This window comes from Odocoileus virginianus, chromosome 15, assembly GCF_023699985.2.
Source record: "Odocoileus virginianus isolate 20LAN1187 ecotype Illinois chromosome 15, Ovbor_1.2, whole genome shotgun sequence".
Lineage (NCBI taxonomy): Eukaryota > Metazoa > Chordata > Mammalia > Artiodactyla > Cervidae > Odocoileus > Odocoileus virginianus.
Window position 1 is genome coordinate 53,598,831 of NC_069688.1, and position 26,414 is coordinate 53,625,244.

Genomic DNA, 26,414 nt, shown 5'->3' on the forward strand with positions numbered 1-26,414 from the left:
ACTCTGCTCATTTATGAAGTGGTTCGTGGGCATCTGCATGATCCCACCATTGAGGAGAACTGATGGGGTCATAGCAACATTACCAAGGTCAAGTGGTCAAAAGTTATTTACTGCCCATTAGGCACCATTCATGTCAGCCAGGCATATCCTGTGCAGCCCTCCTAAATGAAGTAAATATGCTAAATCCTGAGCTTTCTGCATGGCTGTGTGGCCAGGGATGTTTGTAAGTTTTCTGAGAAATCCAAACAGCAGGAGCCAAAGCAGTGGGTCATCATGTTCTAGCTGAGTGCTCATGGAGCACTGATCTTTTCCTGAGAAAGGCTTTCAGAGAATCATCAAGGGTTAATTCTGGAAGAGACCATTATTTAATCCACTCACTTGAGAGATGCATAAACTGACAGCTACCAAAGCAATAGGACTTGTCCATTCGTGTCAAAAGTCAGTATGCATATGCTTTATCACTTCTGTTTTGGCTTAGACTATGTAGCGATTCAAGATTACTTAATGCCATTGAAATAACTCAATACCATATTGAGGTAAATCCTTTAGATTCACATCTTATAACACAAGATAAATTCCAGACTGATGACTTAATTACAAAAATGTTATCCCAAAGAAAACAGTAGGAACTATATTTATTATGTTTGGAGAAGCATTATGTCAGATTGAAGCAATAAGGTAATTTAACAGCTTGGACTACATTAAAAAAATTCAACTGTACAATAAAAATAGCCAACATGGAATCAAAAGAAATATCACAAATTGGGAAGCCAGGGATTGAACCTGGCTCTTCTGCATTGCAGGCAGATTCTTTACTGTCTGAGCCACCACCAGGGAAGCCCCTTTAGTAATATAGAGTGATTTAAAAAGCTAACTGGCAAGAAACATAAATAGATCATTTGCCCAAATAGAATATAATTACTAAACATATAGGAAAATGTTAAATTTCATTAATAATCAAAGATATAGTTTAAACAAGGTACAATTATTATCTTTTAGATAAGCAAAAGTTTTAATTTTCTTGATAGCAAACAATGCTAAGTAGATAGTAAAGAATCATTTTCCAATGACATTATATATTGGTACAGCCACTTTAGAAAATAATTTGACAATATTATCAGCAACCGTATAATATTTTTATAACTTTGTTTCAATAATCCCACTCCTGAGAATTCATTCATTCTTGACTCATTAATGATACCCAAATCTACTGCTCAATTTCTTTACCATCTGAGCTACCAGGGAAGCCCTACTGCTCAATTTCTGATTCATGGACGTGCCTTAATTCCTTATTTCCTGTGCACCTCTTCCTGATATGTTAAACTCTGCCAGTCCAAAGTAAAACTTACCTTCTCTCCTTTCAACTGTGTAGCAAGTCACTTTTAATCTCTGCATCAGTAGCAACTAGCCCATGCTTGGCACATAGTAGGCACAGAGTAAAGCCGAATGAAGGAACTACTCCTATGTTTTTATCTTCTGGGCCAGGCTAGGAAGCTTGGGAGTTATCTTCTCTTTTTTCCTTGTATAAGACTCATCACAAGATTTTGTTCTTTCACAGTGTTCCTGGCCTCTTCTTGCTTCTCAGATCCCATGTCCATCCAGGCTTTGCATATTGTTCATTGCAGTAGCCTCCTGGTTCATCTTTTGGTTCTCAAGTTTCTCTCTTTCCCAAACTAATCCATGAGAGTATAGTCTCTAACTTATCAATGTCAATTTGGAATCATTAGTACAATTTTGGAAGGTTGGCAGGGAGCTCACAGGATGGGAGGAAGAGCTGATCAATCAAGCAGCAGAAAAATCAGAAAGCAGGGATAGTAACTTATTTCAACAACACGAATTTGTATACTATCTCTCTTGGCTATTACCATTAGATGAATAGGTCAAAGTTATTTTTAAAACAGTAATAACTTTTTCCTTTTATTTTCAGTCCTACTGTTATCTTTGTTTTTATTCAGTTCTTCTTAAATTTTCTTTTTCTTTTTTTAAATTGAGGAATAGTTGATTCACAATGTTGTGCCAATCTCTGCCGTACGGCAGAATGACTCAGTTATACATACTGACACATTCTTTTTCTAAAATATTTTTTCCATTATGGTTTATCACAGGATATTGAGTATAGTTTCCTGTGCTATGAATAGGACCTTGCTGTTTATCCTTTCTAAATGTACCAGTTTGCATCTTACAACACCAAATTCCCAGTTTATCCTTCTTCCTCCCACCCTCTCTATCTCCCTTGGCAACCACAAGTCTGTTCTCTATGTCTGTGAACTGGTTCTTGTTTTATAAATAGGTTAATTTGTACTCTATTTTAGATTCCACATATGAGGGATATCATATGGCATCTGTCTTTCTCTTTCTGACTTATTTCATTTAGTATGATAATTTCTAGTGGCCTGCACGTTGCTGCAAATAGCATTATTTCATTTTTATTCATGGCCAGGTTGTATGTCATGATATGTATGTACCAAATCTTTTTTATCCATTCATCTGTTGAAGGAGTTCAGGTTGTTTTCATGTTTTGACTTTTGTGAATAGTGCTACACATGTGTGTATGCACTTAGTTGCTCAGCCGTGTTTGACCCTTTGTAACCCCATAGATGGTGACCCTCCAGGCTCCTCCATCCATAGGGATTCTCCAGTCAAGAATACTGGAATAGGTTGCCATGCCCTCCTCCAGGGGATCTTCCCAACCCAGGGGTTGAACCAGGATCTCCTGCATTGCAGATGGAGCTGAACTACCAGGGAAGCCCTGCTGTGAACATAGGGGTGATATATCTTTTTGAGTTATGGCTTTCTGCAGATGTCTGACCAGGAGTGAGACTGTTAGATCATATGGTAGCTCTGTTTTTAGGTTTTTATTGAACCTCTATACTGTTCTCTACAGTGGCTGTACCAACTTACATTCTCTTGGGTTATTTTCTTTTTTTTTTCCATTTATTTTTATTAGTTGGAGGCTAATAATTTTACAATATTGTAGTGGTTTTTGTCATACATTGACATGAATCAGCCATGGAGTTACATGTATTCCCCCTCCCGATCCCCCCTCCCACCTCCCTCTCCACCCGATCCCTCTGGGTCTTCCCAGTGCACCAGGTCCGAGCACTTGTCTCATGCATTCCACCCGGGCTGGTGATCTGTTTCACCCTAGATAATATACATGTTTTGATGCTGTTCTCTCGAAACATCCCACCCTCGCCTTCTCCCACAGAGTCCAAAAGTCTATTCTGTACATCTGTGTCTCTTTTTCTGTTTTGCATATAGGGTTATCATTACCATCTTTCTAAATTCCATATATATGTGTTAGTATACTATAATGGTCTTTATCTTTCTGGCTTACTTCACTCTGTATAATGGGCTCCAGTTTCATCCATCTCACTAGAACTGATTCAAATGAATTCTTTTTAATGGCTGAGTAATATTCCATTGTGTATATGTACCACAGCTTCCTTATCCATTCGTCTGCTGACGGGCATCTAGGTTGCTTCCATGTCCTGGCTATTATAAACAGTGCTGTGATGAACATTGGGGTGCACATGTCTCTTTCAGATCTGGTTTCCTCGATGTGTATGCCTAGAAGTGGGATTGCTGGGTCATATGGCAGTTCTATTTCCAGTTTTTTAATGAATCTCCACACTGTTCTCCATAGTGGCTGTACTAGTTTGCATTCCCACCAACAGTGTAAGAGGGTTCCCTTTTCTCCACACCCTCTCCAGCATTTATTGCTTGTAGACTTTTGGATAGCAGCCATCCTGACTGGCGTGTAATGGTAGCTCATTGTGGTTTTGATTTGCATTTCTCTGATAATGAGTGATGTTGAGCATCTTTTCATGTGTTTGTTAGCATCTGTATGTCTTCTTTGGAGAAATGTCTGTTTAGTTCTTTGGCCCATTTTTTGATTGGGTCATTTATTTTTCTGGAATTGAGCTGCAGGAGTTGCTTGTATATCCAACTTACATTCTCACCAACAGTGTAGGAGGATTCCCTTTTATCCATACCCTCTCCAACATTTTTTATTTGTAGACATTTTAATCATGGCCATTCTGTTTGGTGTGAGGTGATACCTAACTGTAGCTTTGATTTGCATTTTTCTAATGATTAAGGATGTTGATCTTTTCATGTGTCTACTGACCACCTGTATGTCTTTGGAGAAATGTCTATTAAGGTCTTCTGCCCATTTTTTCTTATGATTGAGTTTTTTGTTGCTGTTGAGTTGTATGAGCTATTTATATATTTTGGAGAGTAAGCCCTTGGGTATTGCATCATTTGCAGTACCTTTTCCCAATCTGTAAGTTGTTTTTTTTTTTGTTTTTTTTTTTTGTTTTTTTTTTTACTAGTTTTCTTTGCTGTGCAAAAACTTGTAAGTTTGATTAGGTCACTTTTTTATTATTTTTTCTTTTTCTTAATATATATATTTGATTGATGTATAGTTGATTTACAGGAGGACATATTGTTGATGTATAGGAGGAGATGTGGACAACAGAGGATGGGATGGTTGGATGGCATCACTGACTCGATGGACATGAGTTTGAGCAAGCTCTGGGAGTTGGTGATGGACAGGGAAGCCTGGTGTGCTGCAGTCCATGGGGTTGCAAAGAGTTAGACACGACTGAGAGACTAAACTGAACTGAACTGATAGCTGATTTACAATGTTTCAGGTGCACAACAAGGAGATTCAGTTATATATATACACATACATTATTTTTCAGATTATTTTCCATTATAGGTTATTGCAAGATATTGACTATAGTTCCCTGTTCTATACAGTAAAATTTTGTTGCTTATTGTATATCTTATCTCTTTTTTAGTTAGAAATCTAGCATTCTCTTCATACTCAGTCAAACAAGTTGAATCAAAATGTCAAATTTTCTAGCTAGGAAAAAATGTCATCACTTTTATAAAATATATATATCATACATATTATTTATGTATATGTTTATAAAAATTTTCACTGCACTTGGTAAAGGCTTGAGAAAGAACATCAAAAAAAGAAGAGAAGGAAAAATTGAACAACATGAACTAAATGAAATGGGAGCATGGAATATGAAATACAAAAAGTGAAACAAATTAGATAAAAGTAAAAGATCATCATATAGTACAGGTGTTTTTTAACATGACTGCTTATTAGAGTCACAGCTAGAGCTTTGGGGGAAGAAAGGAATTCTTGGGCATTTGTATTTTTCAAAAAATTACAAGATAATTCTTATATGCATCTGGATTTTAAAAATCAATTGCAGATTTTTCTATTAAATGGTATTTTTGGTGATATAGAAGTCTATTATTTTCTGTTGACCAATCATGATAGTATGTTATTAGGTGAATAGTAGTTACATAATCACAACAGTAAAAGATGTTTATCAGTTTTCACAATCAATAGCCAGACAAAAAGTAAAAGGTAATTAAAATTGCAAATCATAATAGATACATGATTAACCTAACAATACAAAATAATTATATATAATTTGGGGGGTTAAGTATAGTGATGTGGTAAGTGAAAGTGCATACATGCATACGTTTTCATGTTTCTTTTGGTTGGTGCATTTATTCCATTTACATTTAAGGTAATTATCGATATGTATGATCCTATTGGGCTTCCCAGGTGGCTTAGTGGGTAAAGAATCAGCAGCCTGCAATGCAGGAGATGCAGGTTCAATTCCTGGGTTAGGAAGATCCCCTGGAGGAGGGAATGGGAACCCATTCCAATATTCTAGCCTGCAGAATCCCATGGACAGGGGAGCCTGGTCAGATACAGTCCACAGTGTTGTAAAGAGTTGGACATAACTGAAGTGACCGAGCATGCATGAACACATGCATGTGATCCTATTACCATCTTCTTAATTGTTTTGAGTTTATTTCTCGTAGGTCTTTTCTTTCTCTTGCGTTTTCCTGCTTAAAGAAGTTCCTTTAACATTTGTTGTGAAGCTGATTTGGTGGTGCTAAATTCTCTTAATTTTTGCTTGTCTGTAAAGCTTTTGACTTCTCCATCAAATCTGAGTGAGAGTCTTGTTGGGTAGATTAATCTTGGTTGCAGTTTTTTCCCATTTGTCACTTGAAATATATCCTGCTATTCCCTTCTGGCTTGTAGAGTTTCTGTTGAGAAATTAGCTGATAATTTTATGGAAGTTTCCTTATATGTTATTTGTTGTTTTTCCCTTGCTGCTTTCAATATTTTATTTTTGTCTTTAATTTTTGTCAGTTTGGTTATTATGTATCTTACCGTGTTCCTCCTAGGGTTTATCCTACCTGGGAATCTGTGCTTCGCGGACTTGGCCAACTATTTCATTTCCCTTATTAGTAAAGTTTTCAGTTATTATCTCTTCATATATTTTCTCAGATCCTTTCTCTCTCTCTTCTCCTTCTGGGACCCCTATAAAATGAATATTGGTGCGTTTAATGTTGTCCCAGAGGTCTCTTAAGCTGCCTTCATTTCTGTTCATTTTTTTTTTATGTTCCATTTTGTGGCAATGATTTCCACAATGATTTCTGTCTTCCAGATCACTTTCTGGTTTTTCTGCTTTTGCTATCCTGCTATTGATTCCTTCTAGTGTATTGTTCATCTCTGTTTGTTTGTTCTTTAGTTCTTCTAGGTCTTTGGTAAACATTTCTTGCATCTTCTCTATTCTGTTTCTGAGATCCTGAATCATCTTCATTATCATCATTCTGAATTTTTTTTCTGGGTGTTTGCTATCTTCACTTCATTTTGTTGTTTTTCTGGGATTTTACCTTGTCCCTTCATCTGGGACATTATTCTCTGTTTTTTCATCCTGATTAACTTTCTGTAATATGGTTTTTGTTCTAGCTACTGTGGAATTATGGTTTTTCTTGCTTCTTCTGTCTGCCCTCTGGTGGATGAGGCTAAAAGGCTTGTGTAAGCTTCCCACTAGGAGGAACTGGGTGGGGAAAATTGGGTCTTGCTCAGGTGGGCAGGGCCTTGCTCAGTAAAGCTTTAATTCAATTATTTGCTGATGGGTAGTGTTGCATTCTCTCCCTGTTAGCTGTTTGGCCTGAGATCTATGGTAGAGTTAATGGTGACCTCCAAGAGGACTTACACCAAGGGGCATCTTCCAAGACTGCTGCTACACTGCAGTGCCCCATCCCTGTGCCTAGCCTGTGCCAACCCATGCCACCATAGGAGATCCTCCAACACTAGCAGGTAGGTCTGCTTCAGTCTCTTGTGGGGTCACTACTCCTTTCCTCTAGGTTTTGTGTGTGCAAGATTTTGTTTGTGACCTTTAAGAGTGGAGCTTCTGTTTCCCCTAGTCCTGTGGAAGTCCTATAATCAGATCCCACTGGCTTTCTAGGTCAGAGTCCCTGGAGATTCCCAGTCCCTTTTTTGGATCCCCAGGCTGGGAAACCTTATGTGAGGCTAAGAACCTTCACAACAGTGGAAGGATTTCTTTGGTATTACTGTTCTCCAGTTTGTGGGCTGCCCACCTGGCGGGTATGGGATTTGGTTTTACTGTGATTGTGCCCCTCCTACCGTCTCACTGTGGCCTCCTCTTTGTCTTTGGACATGGGTTATCTTTTCTGGTGGGTTGCAGCATCGTCCTATCAATGAATGTTCAATAGCTAATTGCGATTTGGGTGCTCTTGCAGGATATGTGCACATTCTTCCACTCTGCCATCTTGCCTGGAAACCCCTTTAAAAAATTTTTGCTTCTATTTCTATTGTCTCTGGCTTCCTACCGTAGCTCGGACGGTAAGGAATCGGCATACTAAGCCAAAGACCTGTATTCAATCCCTGGGTTGGGAAGATCCTCTGGAAAAGGAGATGGCAACCCACTCTAGTGTTGTTGTCTGGGAAATCCCATGAACAGAGGATCCTGGTGGGCTACAGTCCATGGGATCGCAAAGAATCGGACACGACTTAGCAATTAAACAATAACAATTGTCTTGGGAGACTGAGCTAAGAAAACATTGATATGATTTATGTCAGAGGCTGTTTTGCTTATGGTCTCTTCTAGGAGTTTTATAGGATCATGTCTTATATTTAAGTCTTTAAGCCATTTCGAGTTTATTTTGGTCATGATGTGAGAGTGTATTCTAACTTCAATAACTTACATGCAGCTGTCCAACTTTCCCTGCACCTCTTGCTGAGGAGACTGTCTTTTTCCCATTTTATACTCCTGCCTCCTTTGTCAAAGACTGACTGTGGATGTGTGGGTTTATTCCTGGGCTCTCTATCTGCTCCATTTTGCCATATCCCTGTTTTTGTACCAATACCACACTGGTTTGACTACGGTAGCTTTGTTTCCCCTCACCTCCCCCCACCATCCCAGGATTGCTCTAGCAATTCTGAATCTTTCATTTTCCATATAAATTTTTGGATTATTTATTCCAATTCTGTGAAAAATGTCATGGATCTTATTATATCTATAGATTGCTTTGAATAGTACTGCCATTTTAACAATATTAATTCTTCCAATCTAAGAACATGGGATATCTTTCCATTTCTTTTAATTCTCTTTTATTTTCTTTATTAATGTTTTATGGTTCTCAGGGTATAAATCTTTCACCTCTTTGGTCAGATTTATTCCTAGGCATTTTGCATATATATATTATATATATAATATAGGACATAATATGTATGTAATACATAATATATATAATAATATATAATAATTTATAAATAATATATAAAAATACACTATGTATTTATTATATCATATTTATTATAATATAATACATAATATTATATTATAATATATAATTATAATTATATATTATATATTTGTGTATTAATATAATATGTTAATATACTAATATATCATGTGTTTTATAAAACATAAATTATATAATACAATTAATTATATTATATAATCATATAATATATTAGATATAATGAATACATAACATATATTAGTATTAATTAATATATAATATTATATAGTATATAATATTGTATATTATTAATATATAATTAGCAATACACAATAATTATTACATCAATTATAATTATAATAATTATTAATATATAAGTATTAATATTAACAAATGTATAATATTATGTGTTATATATAATATTAAACATTATATACATTCATTAATATTGATATATTTATGCATTCATTAATATTCATTAATATCTTTAATAATTATATATCATTATATATCATTATATAATATATATCATTAATATCATTAATATATTGTATGTATTCATTAACATATATAATATTGATATTCATTAATATTATATATAACACATAATATTATAATATAATATTATATAATAGAATAGAATAGAATAGAATAGAATAGAATGTAATATAATAACTATATTATATTATATATAATATAATGTATTATATAATATATTATAATATATAATAATAATATATTTTATATTATATACATTATATAGTTATTTATAATATATCTTATATATATTATATATTTTGCATATATATATATGCCTATATATATTTTACAAGGATTTTACATTCCTTTTCTGATATTTCATTATTAGTGTAAAAGAATGCAACCTATTTCTGAATGTTAATCTTGCAAACTGCTACTTTGTTGAATTCATTTATTAGATTTAGTAATTTTTTGTGTGTGGAGTCCTTAGGGCTTTCTATATATAGTATCATCTTATCTGAATATAGTGAGAATTTTATCTCTTCCTTTTCAATTCAGATATCTTTTCTTTCTTTTTCTTGTCTGATTGCTGTGACTTTGACTTCCAGTACTATGTTGAAGAGAAACTGTGAGAGCAGACATCCTGTCTTGTTCCAGATTTTAGTGGGAAGGCTTTCAACTTTTCACCATTGAGTGTTATATTGGCTGTGGGTTTGTCATAAGTGGCTTTTATTATGTTGAGATACGTTCTCTCTGTTCCCACTTTGGTAAGAGTTTTTATCATGAATGAGTATTGAATTTTGTCAAATGCTTTTTCTGCGTCTATTGAGATGATCTTGTGGTTTCTGACTTTTGTTAATGTGAAGTGTGACATTGATTGATTTGTATATGTTAATCATCCTTGTGAACCTAGGATGAATCCCACTTGGTCATGTTGCATATTTTTTGCATGTTGCTGGATTTGATTTGCTAATACTTTGTTGAGAATTTTTGCAACTATATTCACCAAAGATAATGGCCTGTAATTTTCTATTTTTAGTGTTGGCTTTGTCTGGTTTTGTTATCAGGTTGACAGTGGGTTTATAGAATGTCTTTGGGGATGTTACCTCCTCTTCAATCTTTTGGAAGAGTATGAGAATAATTGGTATAAGTTCTTTATATGTTCGGTAGAGTTCACTTGTGAAATCAGATGGTCCTGGACTTTTTGTTTGTTTGTTTTTACAGTCTATTTCACTTCTAGCGATTGGTCTGTTCAAATTATCTATTTGTTCTTGACTTAATTTTGGTGAGCTGTATGTTTCCAGAAAGCTGTCCATTTCTTCTAGGTTGTCAGATTTCTTGGCGTATAAGTGTTTATGCATATGCTGTGTGCTCAGTCATGTCTGACTGTGACCCATGACTGTGGCCCACCAGGTTCCTCTGTCCATGAAATTTTCCAGATAAGAATACTCGAGTGGTTGCCACTTCCTACTCAGGGGCAGAGGATCTTCCCAACCCAGGGATCAAATCTGAGTCTCTTGCATCTCTGTATCTCCAATACTACCAGGTCGATTCTTTACCACTAGCACCACTTGGGAAGCTCATTGTTGTTCATAGTATTCTCTCATGATTGTTTATATTTCTGTGGTAACAGATGAGATTTCTTCTTTTTCATTTATTATTTTGCTTGAGTTCTCTGTCTTTTCTTAGTGAGCCTGGCCAGAGGTTTGTTAATTTTGTTTACCATTTCAAAGAACCAGCTCTTGGTTTGTCTATTTTTTTCTTTTTTCTAAAGTTTTCTATTTATTTCCTCCCTGATCTTTGATATGTACTTCCTTTTGCTACTTTAGGGTTTGTTTGTTCTTTCTTTTCCTAATTCTCTTAGATGACAAATTATGTTATTTACTTGAGATTTTTCTTGCTTTTTGATGAAAACATACATTGCTATAATTTCCCCTCTTATAAATGCTTTTGCTGCATCCCATAGATTTTGTATGTTTGTGTTTTCATTGTCATTTGTCTCAATGTATTTTTTTTTAATTTCCTTTGAGATTTCCTTGTTGATTTTTTAGTATCATGCTATTTATTCTCCATGTAATCATTTTTGCTCATTTCTTTTGTAGTTGATTTCCTGTTTCATACCATTTTGGTCAGAGAAGATGCTTGAAATAATTTCTGTATTCTTAAATTTGCTGAGGTTAGCTTTCTGCCCTAGGATATGGTCAAACCTAGAAAAGATTCTGTGTGCACTTGAAAAAAAAGTATATTCTGTGTTTTCTGTTTTTGGATTAGTGTCCTGAAAATATCAATACTATTATATCATTTAGAACCTTTGTTGCCTTATTGATTCTCATGTGGAAGATCTGTCCATTAATGTGAGCAGGGTGTTAAAATCTATTATTATAGTATTCCTATCAACTTCATCCTTTATGTCTATTTAGTATTTGTTTTATGTAATTGGGTGCTCTCATATTAGGTCTATACATGTTGCTGAGTATAAAATCTTCTTGTATTGATCCTTTTATTATTATATAATGTCCCTCTTTATCTTTTTTGTTTAAATAACCTTTGCTTTAAAGTCTATTATGCCTGATATGAGTATTGCAACTCCTGCTTTCTTGTCATTTCCATTTGCATGAAATATCTTTGTCCATTCCCTCACTTTTAACTTTTAATCTATATGTGTACTTTGCTGTAAGGGGGTCTCTTAGGCAGCATATTGAAAGTACTTGGTGCTTTTTTATTCTATCCAGTCTGCCACTCTTTGTCTTTTTATTGGAGTATTCAGTCCATTGACATTGAAGGTTGATATAAATACATTCCCCTGGAGGAGGAAATGGCAACCCACTCCAGTATTCTTGCCTGGGAAATGCCATGGACAGAGGTGCCTGGTGGGCTAGAGTCCATGGAGTCACAAAAGTCAGACATGACTGAATGCATGCTTGCATTATGCAATGATACATATCTGTTTATTGCCATTTCAGATCTTCTTTTCCAGGTGATTCTTTGCTTCTTTCTTTTTCTTTTCATTTTTTTGTCGTTTGATGATTTTCTTTTATTTTATGCTCGTGTTCTCTTAAGTTTTTCTGAAGTTATTGTATGTTCTTGATTTGTAGTTGCCTTGTTTTTCAAGTATGTTAACCCTTCCTATATCTGTTTGCTTTAGATTGATAGTCATATAGACTCAAACACATTTTAAAAAAAGAAGAATCTGCAATTTCTTCATCTCCTTCCCCACACTTTATGATTTGATGTCCCTTTTTACATCTTCATATTTATCTTTTTGCTGTGCTTTCACAAGTAGGTTTTGTGCTTGTTTTTCTTTTTGATCTGTATACTGGCTAATTTAAGTGACTTACATTCCAATTTCTATTTCTTTCTTCCTATTTCTTCTTGCTTCCTTTCTATTCAGAATGCATACTGTGTATTAAGTCCCTTCAGTTGTGTCCAACTCTTTGAGACCCTATGAACTGTAGCCCTCCAGGCTCCTCTATCCATGGGATTCTCCAGGCAAGAATACTGGATTGGGTTGCCATCCCCTCCTCCAGAGGATCTTCTCAATCCAAGGATTGAACCCACATCTCTTATGTCTCCTGCATTGGCAGGTGGGTTCTTTACCACTAGCGCCACCTGGGAAGGCCCCTATTTAAAGATGATCTGTCAGTATTTCTTTTAAGATAGGTTCAGTATTGCTATATTCTTTTAATTTTTGCTTGTCTGAGAAATTCTTTATTTCTCCTCCTATCCTAAATGTCAGTCTTGCTGGGTAGAGTATTCTAGGTTGCAGATTTTTCTCTTTCAAGACTTTGAATATATTTTACCACTCCTTTCTGGTCTGCAGTGTTTCTGTAGAGAAAGCAGCTGATAACACTATGGTTTCCCTTGTAAAGAACTGCTTTTATCTTGCTGCCTTTAGAATCTTCCCTTTAACTTTTGCCATTTTTATTATGTCTTGGTGCAGGTCTGTTTGGGTTCATCTTGCTTGGGTCCCATCCTGATTCCTTTCTCTCTCTCTCTCTTTTTTTTTTCTTTAGCCCTACCCAGTTAAGTGGAGATTTTCTTGCCCTTTTGGAAGTCTGAGGTCTTCTACCAGTGTTCAGTAGATGTTCTGTGAGAGTTGTTCCACCTGTAGATGTGTTTTTAATAACCTGTGGGGAGGAGGTGAGCGCCACATCCTCTGTTATCTTGATCTGGTCCCCAGGGCAGTAATGATTGTCCTAATGTTTAAGGTTTGTTTTCTTACCATCCTGTAGGTTCAACAGCAAAGATTATGTAATGTATTTTGTAGTCCTAGAGTGTTGGGTGCAGAGTATATACTTGACAGACACAAACCAATGAGAGAAAAGAAACATGAGCTGACTTGTAGTAGAGTAGCATAGGACACTGGGGAAAAGTGACTCCAGTGGAAAGTCTGGAATTCCAGTTTGCTGATGCTGACCCATATCTACCAGAGCTACAGTCTTCTTTTCTCTGAGAGAGAGCAAGTCAGCACGGTAATCTGGAGAAATCCTCCCTTGTTATTACTAGCTAGCACTTTGGGTCCTGGAGGTGGAAATGGAAACCCACTCCCAGTATTCTTTCCTGGAAAATCCTATGAACAGAGGAGCCTGGTGGGCTATAGGGCTACAGTCCATGGGTCACAAAGAGACACAGCTGAAGCAACTTAGCACTGCAGCACTTTGGGTCCATGTTACTTTGTAGCCTTCCACTCTGATAAAAGAGTTGGATCAACTATGAAATGGGAGACTTCTTTAATCCTTTATTTCTCCTGAGCCATCCATTGGGCTGTTCAGAGGCCCTAGGGCCTCTGATCTCTGACCTTAATGACCACATCATCATGCCACAAGGAGGAAAGAGAAAGGAAGAGCCCCTTCAAGTAATTCAATAGGAGAGATCTCCAGAAGGACGAGGTCATCCTCCAAAGAGCAATCCTAATGGAAGTTAGAACTTTGCTCCTTCCACAAACTCCCCTCTCTTGGCCCTGGTCTGATTGTGAGCCTTGGATGCACACAGCTGCTCCTCTTCCTGCAGGGAGGGAATCATGCCGATTTCACTCTTCCTAGTACAATGATTCCTCAAACTGACTGATCAGAATCACTTGAAGAGGTTATTAAAATCTGAGTAGAATTCTGGGAAAAAATCTAGGACCCATATGGAGACAAGTTCCTCAAGTGATTTTCAGGTAGTCGGCACGGCATTGGAACATGGCTTGTTTTTAAGGAAATACTTCCCTAGAAATGGGGCAGTGCCATTACACATCATATTTTTTCCTTTCTTTGGTTAATCCAAGGATATCTAGACTCCATGATCAATCAGAGATGTGAATGTCTTTTTCCATAGAGGAGAATCACCAAAGTATTAGTAAATTCCTACATATGACGTTGTAAAGACAACTTTTTCTTCACCCTTGCTCTTTCTTCACCCTTGCTCTTATGTATTCTGCTATAACCAATAAAGTTAACATATTTTTAGAAATTATGATCTCTTGGAAAATTCTAGAACATGTGCATTTACATGATCAAAATGCATTTTGCCTTGCAAAATGAATTTAGATTAACTTTCACAATGTATAATACAAAGTACTATAATAATTTAGAATTATATACCCAATGTATTTATAAAATTAAAGTACATTTTCAAGTTAAACAATACACTTAACCAGATTTAACCTTCCAACTTTATCTGTCCTCAGTCTTTGATTTTCTGAGGCTGAAAACAACAGCTAATATTAGTGAGCATTTGCCATGTGTCAAGCACTCTTCCAATGTTTTACATGTGTTATCCAATTTAATTCTTACAACAACCCCATGAAGTATGTACAACTTATCCCTCTGTAGATGAGGACACTGGAACGGAGAATAGTTAAGGAGCTTATCCCAGGTCATCTAGCTAGTATGTAGTGATGCTAAGATTCAAACTCTGGCAGTCCTGAGCCCAAGTCCTCATTAGCTAAGAGCCTTTGTAAACTCTTCTACATTAATAGCAGTGCAAACCTCTCTTCTGGGAAATGCCCTTTTTCCTATAGAAGTAGGATCTACTCCTATTGAAGTAGATCCTATAGGTTCCTTCTGGATTAATATGTTCATCCTTCAGCCCTAGGGATTCAATGGTGAGTTAAATGAGACCAAGGAGAATTGAGAAATAAAATATCCTGCCCATCTACCAAACCAAGATTCTGCAGGTGACCTTGCTCTGAATCCAGAACTGAGCTCTTGCTAATGCCAAGACCAGATTCTTGATGATATTTGTGAAGGTCCTCCAATAGTCCATGTAACTGCAATTATAGGTAGAGAACACTTGTTAGCAGCAGACTCATTTTAAAGTCTCACCCATATTTCTCTGGGACTTCATTCATGAAAAGACAAGCTGATCTGGCTCTAGAATGAATGATTATCCCTGATGATACCGAATTACTTTCTCCAGATTCAGTCTTAGTACTAGAGTCTTACTTTCCACCTGGGAATTTGTCCTGAGAAGTTGGGCTGTTGTTGTAGGGTATTGACCTTGAGTGGACCTGCCACCAAGATCCTGGTCTCCATGCCTACATTTGTCCTGATCTGCTGGACTTGTCAGATATCCCTTATGATAAGGGCGGCAAACCTCCAAAATCTGTAGACCCTCAGCCAGCCACCTACTATGGGCTTCAGAGAGAATGTACAAAGAGGATTGGACACACATCAACATTTTCTTTGTGGCTCAAAGTAACCTGGAGACCTGTGTAGTTCAGTCTCAGAGCATTGCTGTACCCCAGAAACAAATTCAAAGCCTAAAGTAAATAAAATGGAGTTCCTACATCCAATGCAAATTAATTTAAAAATTAATAAAAACAGAAATTCAGATTCCCCCCTCCAAAAAAATGGAGTTCCAATCTTTGTTCATGCAGCTGCTCCCCAGTCTCCCCTCCAACCTGCATGGTCCTTTACTTCTCCTTGTTTCCATTCCTAAACCTCCCTCTAACACACCTTATTAAGTCAATCAACTTAATCTTGCCCTCCCCCCACCCTAAGTAAAAAGCCTCCTTCTTTAAGAATGGAGAAGAGGCTTTGGAAGTTGAGCTGACCAAGGATTTTCTCTAGTGGGAAGGCTGGAATGGTTGGGAGGGTTGGGGCTAGAGTCTTGGAACACTGCTGTATTCCTTTCCTCCCCTTCCCTTTTTCTCTCTCTCTTCCCCTCCCTCTATTCTTCCTTCTTTCTTTCCTTCCTTCCATGCTGTACATTACATGCTCACAACTTATTTATTCTGTAAATGGAAGTTCGTGCCTTTTAACCAACCCCTTCTCCCTTTCTCCTTCCTTCTAAACTGTGGGTCAGTTTGGACACCTTCTTCACATTACTGATAGTCACAAACTGAACAAAGGGTGTAGATTTACAATTATGACCTTCAAAAGAGAAGAAAAAATATTTTAGGCAGGTAGGGAATAAATGGTCACACCAAAATCAGACTATAACATTTTGTTAAGCAAGTTTCTGTGTTTTAAACATTTTCTATTTCCTGAATAATCTCCAATAATCCACACTCCCTAAAATGCAATAAAAACTAGTATGTTTTCACCATAGTGATTTTTTAAAAAAAAATCCTGTGGCAAATATATTTCATGTGGTGTTGCCACGTCATTTCATTTTTCTTGCTGGCTAAGTCCACTTTATGAATGTTTTATAAACAGACCCCAGGAAATCTGGGATAAGTTTTCTGTACTAGCAGTCAGAAATTTGGAGGCCCTAAATTCTTTGTTATAACAAATCTCTTGAAGTACAGGATACCATATTAATGCTAATTAATTTGTAGCATAATTTAAACTTGTAGAAATAAAATGTTGTTTGCCTCTGTCTGACCTTTCTCTGTCAGACCTAATTCACTTAGCATAAGGCCCTCAAGGCCCATTCATGTTGTCATAGATAAGAGTTCATTCTTTTTTATGGCTGAACAATATTCCATTATATATATATATATATATATATATATATATATATATATACCTATATATCTTTATCCATTCATCCATCAGTGGACAAAGGTTGTTTTGTATCTTGGCTAATGTAAACAAGGCTGCAATAAACCTGGGGATGCATATATCTTTTTGAGTTAGTTTACATTTTCTTTGGACAGATACCTCAAAGTGGAATTGCTGGATCATATATTAGTTATATTTTCATTTCTTGAGAAACTTCCATACTGTTTTCCATAGTGACTGCACTAACATTTATTTTGTCACATTACTAATCAGAACTTTTTATGAAATGCTTCTCTGATCTCCTTTCCTCATGAGCTAGTTTAGACTGTATCTGAACTGGGAGGATCCCTCTGCTTAGACTGTCATAGAAGCTATACAGCCAGAAAGAGAAAGAAAAAAGTGAAACAGTTTTTAGAGCTTTTTAAAAAAAGGCTAAGAGGACAAGGGAGATTCTCAAAGGAGAGGGAATCCTGGTGAGTATTCTAGGCAGGAGGAGAGCCTTGAACCTCATGGTTCCTCTCACCAAAGGCTCCATCCCAGACACCTGGGCCCAACAGAACTGGGTCCTCCACACGTCACAACAGAACTCTTCCTCTTGAAGATCTGGGGACTTGAACTCCCTCTAGAGGCCGAAGTGTGACACTTAAGAGTAAGGAAGAATAATGCTTATGGGTTGAAAGGAAGCCAAGTGTGAAAAACTGTGAGAATAATGAATTTACTAGGTCTGAACTAAATAGTAAAATAATGAAGGCTTCATAGAGAAGGTGACAGAAAGAAGGAGCGAGTGATTGAATACGTGAGCATAAGGGGGCTTTATTGCTTTAATTTATACTTGATTGCCCAAGTATAAATCTCATTCTGAATATTTGAAAATTTGTAGAAACTATAGAATACATATTTCCATTTGGGAGATGAGACATTTCTTGATTCTGTTTATGGAATTTCTCTAGGCTCCTTTTTGTCACTCTACTTCCCAGCTTGGCTGGCTTCTGCACAGGAATGCTTGGCTCTTCCTGAGATATGGCGTATGATCACAGTCTCTTGCAGTCTCTGCTCGGTAGGCATAGCTTCAATTTATGTCTGCACTCTTCCAAAGGGTTTTGAAGATTCTACAGCTTCTAAACCCAGGACCAGCTATTTTGAAATAGAATAAAGAGACTTAAACAAGCAAACTGAACTCTGTCTTCCCTACCCACATTTCTTCCATATTCACTTTAACCAGGGTGACAGTGTTCAGGAGGTAGGAACCACCCAATAAGAAACACAGAAGGATTCTTTTCTTTAAACTGTGCAAAATCATGGGTTTGTTGTGAGTGCTGTATGCTGGGAGACAGGTGATCCTCAAAGAGTTAAACCACTTTCCAAGTTGTTTTGAACTAAACTTTTGCCCCAGGGTTTAAGAAATCTCCCTCTCTAATTGAAGTCTTCAGTCAGTGGCTGCTTATAATCAAGAAGATTGCACTTAAAAAGTATAGAAGTTGGTCTTATTATTGGCATTAGAAGATTTTGCTTTGTAATTACAAGCCAGGGAGTCTAGAACCAGTAGATCTTATACTGAGAGAATGGCAGACATTTTTAGCTCAAACTGCATGTTCACCAAGAAAATGGTGCTGAACCATTTTTAACAAGAAGTACCATTGGCTTTTCATCTTTTGAGCTTCTGATATGCTATTCCATTTGTCTTACAATGAGATTAGTGGTTATATTCATTTATTCAGTACTTAACTGCTTAATAATATGTGCTGGGCATTGTACAGAAAGCTTTGTAAACAATGAGTTGAGGATACAGATTCAGGCAAAGAAACAGACTGTTAAGTTTAAGGAACATGATCAGGAAGACTTGGGAAGGACATATATCAGTCATCAGCAAATTTTTGTTTGTTTGTTTATTTGAGCAAAGTCAGCTGACAGCTTTATTGCTTTGAGGAGGGGATAGATGGTTCAGGAGCTTCTTGATGGGGTGGGTCCACTTCCTCTTCACCATCACAGGCTTCTGGTTGCACAGAATGGCTCTGGCTCTGGGGATGGTGGCCATGTGCAAATCCGGGTGGTACTTGTTCTTCCAGATCATGTGCCGGATGCTTCTAAAGCTGGCCTGGGCATCCTTGCTGCTGGTGGTCCACACACAGGAAGCAGCCGATTAGTGCTGGCCGACCTCCAGCATCATCACGGCCCTTTTGCCATTGACTGCCGGCTGCATGCCCACAGTCTTGCCCTGGATGAGCCCACTGTAGTGGAAGGAGCTGCAGGCCTTCAGATCACTCAGTCGTGCTCGACTCCCTGCGACCCCATGGACTGCAGCAGGCCAGGCTTTCCTGTCCTTCACTCCCTCCCAGAGTTTACTCAAACTCATGTCCATTGAGTCAGTGATGCTATCCAACCATCTCATCCTCTGTCGTCCCCTTCTCCTCCTGCCTTCAATCTTTCCCAACATCAGGGTCTTTTCCAATGAGTAAGCTCTTCGCATCAGGTGGCCAAAGTATAGGAGTTTCAGCTTCAGCATCAGTCCTTCCAATGAATATTCAGGACTGATTTCCTTTAGGATTGACTGGTTGGATCTCCCTGCAGTCCAAGGGACTCACAAGAGTCTTCTCCAGCACCACGGTTTGAAAGCATCAATTCTTTGGTGCTCAGCTTACTTTATGATTCAGCTCTCACATCAATACATTACTACTGGTTTTTGGAAAAACCTTAACTTTCACTATACAGACCTTTGTCAGCAAAGTGATGTCTCTGCTTTTTAATACACTATTTAGGTTTGTCATTGCTTTTCAGTCACCATCCACATTGATTTTGGAGCCCAAGAAAATTAAATCTGACACTGTTTCTACTTTTCCCCCATCTATTTGCCATGAAGTGATAGGACCAGATGCCATGATTTTCATTTTTTGAATGTTGAGTCGTTAAGCCAGCTTTTTCACTCTCCTCTTTCACCTTCATCAACAGGCTTTTTAGTTCCTCTTTGGTGTTGTAAGTCTGCTTGTTCCTCTTGATCAAGAAGCTGGAGCAGTTCTGCATGACCATACACTATAGATTCGTGTACATGGTTGTGGCTCCACTCACTGTGGCAGCCTGAGATGGAAAGAGCCAGCAAATATTTTTCATTAAGGACTAGATAGAAAGTATTTTAGGCTTTCTACAGTTCTAATGCTCTCTGACACAACTATTCCACTGTGCTGAAAGTTGAAATGTTGAATGTGAAATTGACCACAGAAAACATGTAAATGATGAACATGGTTGTCTTTTAAGTTGTGTTTATTTATGGGCATTGACATTTGAATTTAATTTTCATGTGTCACAAATATTCTTTCTTTTGTTTTTTTCAGCTGTTAACAGATGTAAACACCATTCTTAGCTCATAGGGCTTACAGAAACAGGAAATGGAACTGATTTGGTTCATGTGCCTTAGTGTGCTGACTCCAGACGTGAAATAGTCTCTAGGACCATCTTGCCACCATTTGAGAGGTACCTGACTGCATGGGAGAGAGAGCAACCAATGCATTCTTTTGTCTCAGGTGTGACTTTGTGTAGCACTCTTACAAAGGCATTAGAGTTGGTAAAATATTTACTTCTGTTCTAAATACTAGAAGGACATTTTGAGGACATCCCCTGCATTTCACTCCTCCCTGTAGCAACTGTTCCAATGTGTAAAGACCTTCATTTGAGAACATTCTTCCCAATGTCCAGACTCAATCAGCCATGCTAGAGGTAAGGTTGTATCACGAAATGAAACCAAACTGCAAACAACACATCTGAATAGTTTCTCTATAGAGCTCCATGGGCTGGGAAGAGCTTAGCTATAGATAATGGTCACAAACAGGAGGGCAGTATCTGCAGTGTGGGTTTAGAAGGTGAACATATTGGCCTTACTGCTGTAACCTGGAAAGAACCTTGTCAAATTTAGAGTCCATCACACAGTAAAGTTTGATGATGGAGTGAACTGCTTCCAGAGACGAGGAAGTCCCCACGTTGAAACTGGGTAAGGAGGAATTAGAGGTCATTTAGTGATAATGGGTGAGAAAGTGATGTGGGATCTGCAACTTGAAATTATAAATTCTAAGACCATCACAGATGATGGCTTTGTGGCACATGTCATCTTGCCTCAGTTGGAGAAACAACATGGAAAAAGAGACTAAAATGAATTATGTTGTCCTGTACTGTACTTTGCATTTCAGATCACACAGGCCCAACCAGACACAATTACCAAGACTCACAGGCTCCTGGGTCCCTGGGATGGGCAAAATAGGTGAGTATTTTAAACCCAGGTTGGGTTTTTCTAGTCTTGCGAGCAAAGAACCAAGCATTTTGGTAAATGTGGATGAAAAAGTGAAGGCGTTTCATTTCATTTTATAACCCAGGCTAACGTCCTCTCCCCTGTTGATTTCTGATCTTAGAAACCAAATACTTGCTAAGGGGAATGAAGTCTGAAAAGGGGGAAAAAAATAAGCTAAGCTTTAAGTATGTCCCAGTGGTAAGCATTTAAATTAGAGCAAAAGAAAAAAGCTCTCTGAACCAAGTGGGGAAGGCTCCCCCAACCTGGACTCTTAGGGTCCAACCCTGAGAGAAAGGGCAGGTCCCCCAGGCAGCTCTCTCTTGCACTGGTTGGGTGAACTGCTTTGTCAGCAGCACCATGCATCATTAGCGGATCTGGAAAAACTCCAGCTGCCTTCCTCTTACACTCTCTCTGTACCTCTCACTTTAAAAAAGCTTTCATCGACATCATCCCAAACATCTTTTGTTTTCCCAGCTGGAGAAGCCTTTCTTTATGTTTGCATCCCCTTCTCCAGCTAACTAAGTTCTTTTGCCCTTAAGAACTACGACCATGAATCAAAGGGAATCATCACCTGTAAACTCTAAAGTGAATCTGGGTGCTTTGGGATTCCATAACTCATCTGTCTTCTCGGAGCTGCCATATTTAGTTACATTTTCCTTACACTGTTGGTGGTCATTATCTTCCCTGCTTTCCATCCCCCATATTAGAGACAAAATATGAAGCCCCTCACAGCAATATTTTCTTCTGAGGTTTAGCTCCAATGCAGCATAATCCCTTTTGCTTGGGGGGTGGTTTCCCGATCCTTCTGTCAAGCTGGGGTGAGATACATATTTAACCTATGGCTGGAGTTATTTACTACATAAAATGATCTCCTGTTCTGGGGTTTTCCATGAATTTTCTGCAAATGGTTTTACAATAAATCTCAGGAAGGAAATCAATGTTTTAAAAAAATTTTTTTTGTAAAGATTGATACCAATTTCTTGCCCATAAAACCTCACACAGAATTCTTGGCTTTTATACATTTTTCATGCATTTTAATCTTTACATCGAAAGTTAAATAGAACTTTGAAAGTAATTTGTTTATCTTTCTGTCTCCATAGATGACACTATGCTCTGATTTTAAACATTGTAAAGTTATGAAATTCTGCTATCTCATTCTGGAACCCTGGTACCTCAGGAATACTTTCCTACAATGATTTATCCTGCCCATTTTGTGTTATTTTGGATTATAGTAGAAAGGGTGAATAGACCATCATTATTTTCTGAGAGACATAATTTGATGTAATGAAAATATTTACTCGATGAGTTGTTTCCAGGCTAGGGAGTTACCAACATTTCACCACTGCTTTGCCTTTAATACTTTGCTCCTTTCTCTATCCCTTACTAGTTTCTTTTTTAAATTTGGAAAATCCAGTGCCCAGATCACAAGAGGACCGATTCCTGGGAACTGAGCACTGCTCAATCTAGACACATGCAAAACTGTTAGTGCACAATTTGTTGCTCACCAAAAGATCTTGAGGGCTTCCTAAGTGGCACTGGTAGTAAAGAACCCACCTGTCAATGCAGGTGACCTAAGAGATGAGGGTTTGATCCCTGGGTAGGGAAGGTCCCCTAGAGGAGAGCATGGCAACCCACCTCATATTCTTGCCTGGAGAGTCCCATGGACAGAGGAGCCTAGAGAGCTACAGTCCATAGCATTGCAAAGAGTTGGACATGACTGAAGCAACTTAGCACACATGCGAAAGATCTTAAATATCCACATAAGTGGGTTTTGAATGAGATTGAAAACTTTCCCTGGTCCATGAAAACTTCTCTGGATTTTTATTCTCAAATAAAATTTCAAGGTATCAACTGGTTACTTTCAGATGCTAACTTCCTAATGTCAAGCTAGAAGCATTTGGCTCTGATCATGTGAGAGCCCTCTATGTCACTCCCAGATAGTTTCTGAGCAATAGGAAGGAAAAACGAAGGAAGAAAGTGAAAGGAAAGTGAAAGGAAATTGATATCAAGGTGGTCTTTGGAATGTGGGATAGTGTGTGTGTGTGCGTGTGTGTGTATGTGTGTGTGTGTGTGTGTGTGTGTGTGCGTGCACCAGTAAACCTAAGGAGAAACTGCTGACATGACAATAGTATTCAAGTAGCTGAGCCTTGTGGACATGCAGCTTTCACAGATCTCAGTAAACTTAATGCCCAAAGAGGTGATGCTATTAGATAAGACTGCAGAGCTCATAAGTGGTAAGACTCAAATTGCTCATCTTCTAACAGGGGCTGATAGTTGGTGATCACAGGTGTATGCACTGGTTGTTAAAACATTAGAACACTTCTACCTCGTTAGTAAACAGCTGTTTCCTCGAGTCCCTGCTGCCCTAGTTCTCCAAGCCTTGACCTGGGGACTAAGCCTACCTGTAAGTCTCCCTCATAACTCTCCCACTAACGGTTAGCCCTGGGCATAAGTATGGCATCCAGGGCCTGCTCCAGCTTTGTGGTGGCTGATATTCATAGTAGTTTGTCAGTGCCTATAGTATATCATGGAGAAGGCAATGGCAACCTACTCCAGTACTCTTGCCTGGAAAATCCCATGGACAGAGGAGCCTTGCAGGCTGCAGTCCATGGGGTCGCTAAGAGTCGGACACGACTGAGCGACTTCACTCACTTTTCACTTTCATGCATTGGGGAAGGAAATGGTAACCCACTCCAGTGTTCTTGCCTGGAGAATCCCAGGGACGGTGGAGCCTGGTGGGCTGCCGCCTATGGGGTCGCACAGAGTCGGACACGACTGAAGTGACTCAGCAGCAGCACCATAGTGTATCAATTACATATTTTAAACATCACTCTTGCTCTTAATTGTGAAATTTTGCTTCATCTGTATGCTGCCATGTGTGTGACCACACCTCCCATCATCTCTCCCTGGTGAGTCTGTGAATCTCAGAACCTTGGATTCTTGATCTCTTGAAGAGCCTGGCCATTCTCAGAAGGCATGAACTGCTTTTGTAAAACTTTGGGTTTTGTTTAGGAATCAGAATGGGTTGTGGACTGAGTTGTGTACATTCCAAATCCCTATTCATATGGTGACGTTCTAACCCCGATAGGTTACAATGTGATACGTTTGTGAATACATCCTTAAAGAGACAGTTAAGTCAAAATGAGGTCATTAGGATGGGCCCTACCAGTATGACTGGTATCCTGTTAAGAAGAGGAAATCTGGAGGTAGGCAGGTATGGAGGAAAGGCCATGTGAAGATGCATGAAGTAGATGGCCATCTGTAATTCGAGGAGAGAGGCTACAGAAGAAGCCAACCCTGCCAACCCTTTGATTTCAGGCTCCACCCTCCAGAACTGTGAGAAAATAAATTTCTGTTGTTTAAGCCACCCAGTGTCCAGTACTTCGTTGTGAATGTGAAAGTTGAATCTGACTCTTTGTGACCCCATTGACTAGTCCATGAAGTTTTCCAGGACAGAACACTGGAGCCTTTCCCGTCTCCAGGGGACCTTCCCAACCCAGGGACTGAACCCACGTCTCCCTGCATTGAAGGCAGATTCTTTACCAGATGAGCCACAGGGGAATACTGGAGTGGGTAGCCTATCACTTCTCCAGCAGATCTTCCCAACCCAGGAGTCGAACAAGGGTCTCCTGCGTTGCAGGCGGATTCCTTATCCACTGAGCTATGAGGGAAGCCAGTACTTTGTTATGGTGGCAGGCTAATACAGTACCTCTTCCTGAGCATTTCATTAATTCAAGGATATGCTTTCTTTGCAGCATTACGTTCCTTTGCCAAAGAACACATTGGGATGATCACACGTGATAATTTATCAGGATGGTTCCAATTTATGCCTGCTGACCTGGCATAATGTTTACAGTGCCCTGTTATCCTCTCAAAAGTTTCTTGGTTTGAACAATAAATTGTGTGTGTGCTAAATCATTTCAGTTGTGTCTGACTCCTTGCAACCCTATGGACCACAGCCTGCCAAGCTCCTCTGTCCATGGTATTCTCCAGGCGAGAATACTGGAGTGGGTGGCTGTGCCCTCCTCCAGGAGATTGCCGCAGGGGTCGAACCTGTGTCTCTTCTGTCTCTGGTATTGGCAGGCAAGTTCTTTACCACTAGTACCACCTGGGCTCTCAAGGTAACTGCAAATTTGTCTAACTCTTGAGTCTAATGTTTGCAATTTTCTCTCGCAGTCTCAGTCCCTTTCTTGTCAAGTCCTTGTCCCTTTCTTCAGACCTCAGTATTTGCTGTGTTCTCTGGGTGTCCCTCAAGCAGTCCAGCTCACAGTCTGGCCTCATCAAACCATGGTGTCATCCAGTGGCCGTGTCTGTACACAGAGTCCTGAGCAAGTTTCTGTGGGGAGCTGCGCAGGAGAAAGACTGCACTCCTCCCCTCGAGGAGTGGTGACCCAACATGAGACGCACATAAATCACAGTCATCCTGTGTCATCTCGCTGCCCCACACAAACCGTTATTGTGTACTCGAGTACTTTTTTGGAAAATGTTCGTGAATGCTGTTTAATCTCTCCATCCAGAGTCACTGCAGTGAATTTATGGCAGGCTTCAGAATACAATTAATGCACACTTCTCTCCTATCCCATCCTGTAGCTGGCTGTGGCAACATAATGCTTTTTGGCAAGCTGACCCAAGAAGGAGAGAAAAGAAATTCTGTTTTTCAGGGAAATGCTAGTGATAAGCGAATTGGCAGTGTTTCAAATGGCACTGGGAAGCTAGTTTATGGTACTACAAATGCAGTTTTACCCAAACGTCTCCACTGAATCGCTGCAGTAAATACCCTCTCTTCCTTGCCTCCCATTGTTTGAAATTAAAACAATAATAATGATAAAAATCACTGCATTAGCAGCTGAAGAAGGCATTAATCTACCAGGTCAGAGCAAACATCACGTGTAATGCTTGAAGGTTGTGACTGAATCATGAAGGACCAGAAGACAGGAAATTCCTTCTTTCCTATTTCCATGTTTTTTTTTGTTTGTTTGTTTTTTCGCTCCCCTGCAGCACATTAGCTGCACGAAGTAAAGGGTGGTGGACAGTGTTAAGGAGTCTCTATTTTAAACCAAGTTTAAGATTTCTCAATGGAAACATTCCTCTAGAGGAAGGCCAGGTTGTAATCTTACTTAAGGTCCATTTGG

At 38.5% G+C, this 26,414-nt stretch overlaps 1 long non-coding RNA gene and 1 pseudogene across 1 annotated transcript; one reads left to right on the top strand and one right to left on the bottom strand.

The window, feature by feature from the left end:
• Positions 1 to 18,909: 18,909 nt before the first annotated feature.
• Positions 18,910 to 20,054, bottom strand: LOC110122192 (large ribosomal subunit protein eL28-like; annotated as a pseudogene).
• Positions 20,055 to 20,340: 286 nt separating this feature from the next.
• On the top strand, positions 20,341 to 25,142 carry LOC139038402 (uncharacterized). The gene is made up of 4 exons (XR_011491364.1): positions 20,341 to 20,474; positions 20,597 to 20,717; positions 21,185 to 21,255; positions 25,038 to 25,142. It is a non-coding gene; the product is annotated as an uncharacterized lncRNA (long non-coding RNA).
• Positions 25,143 to 26,414: the final 1,272 nt, after the last annotated feature.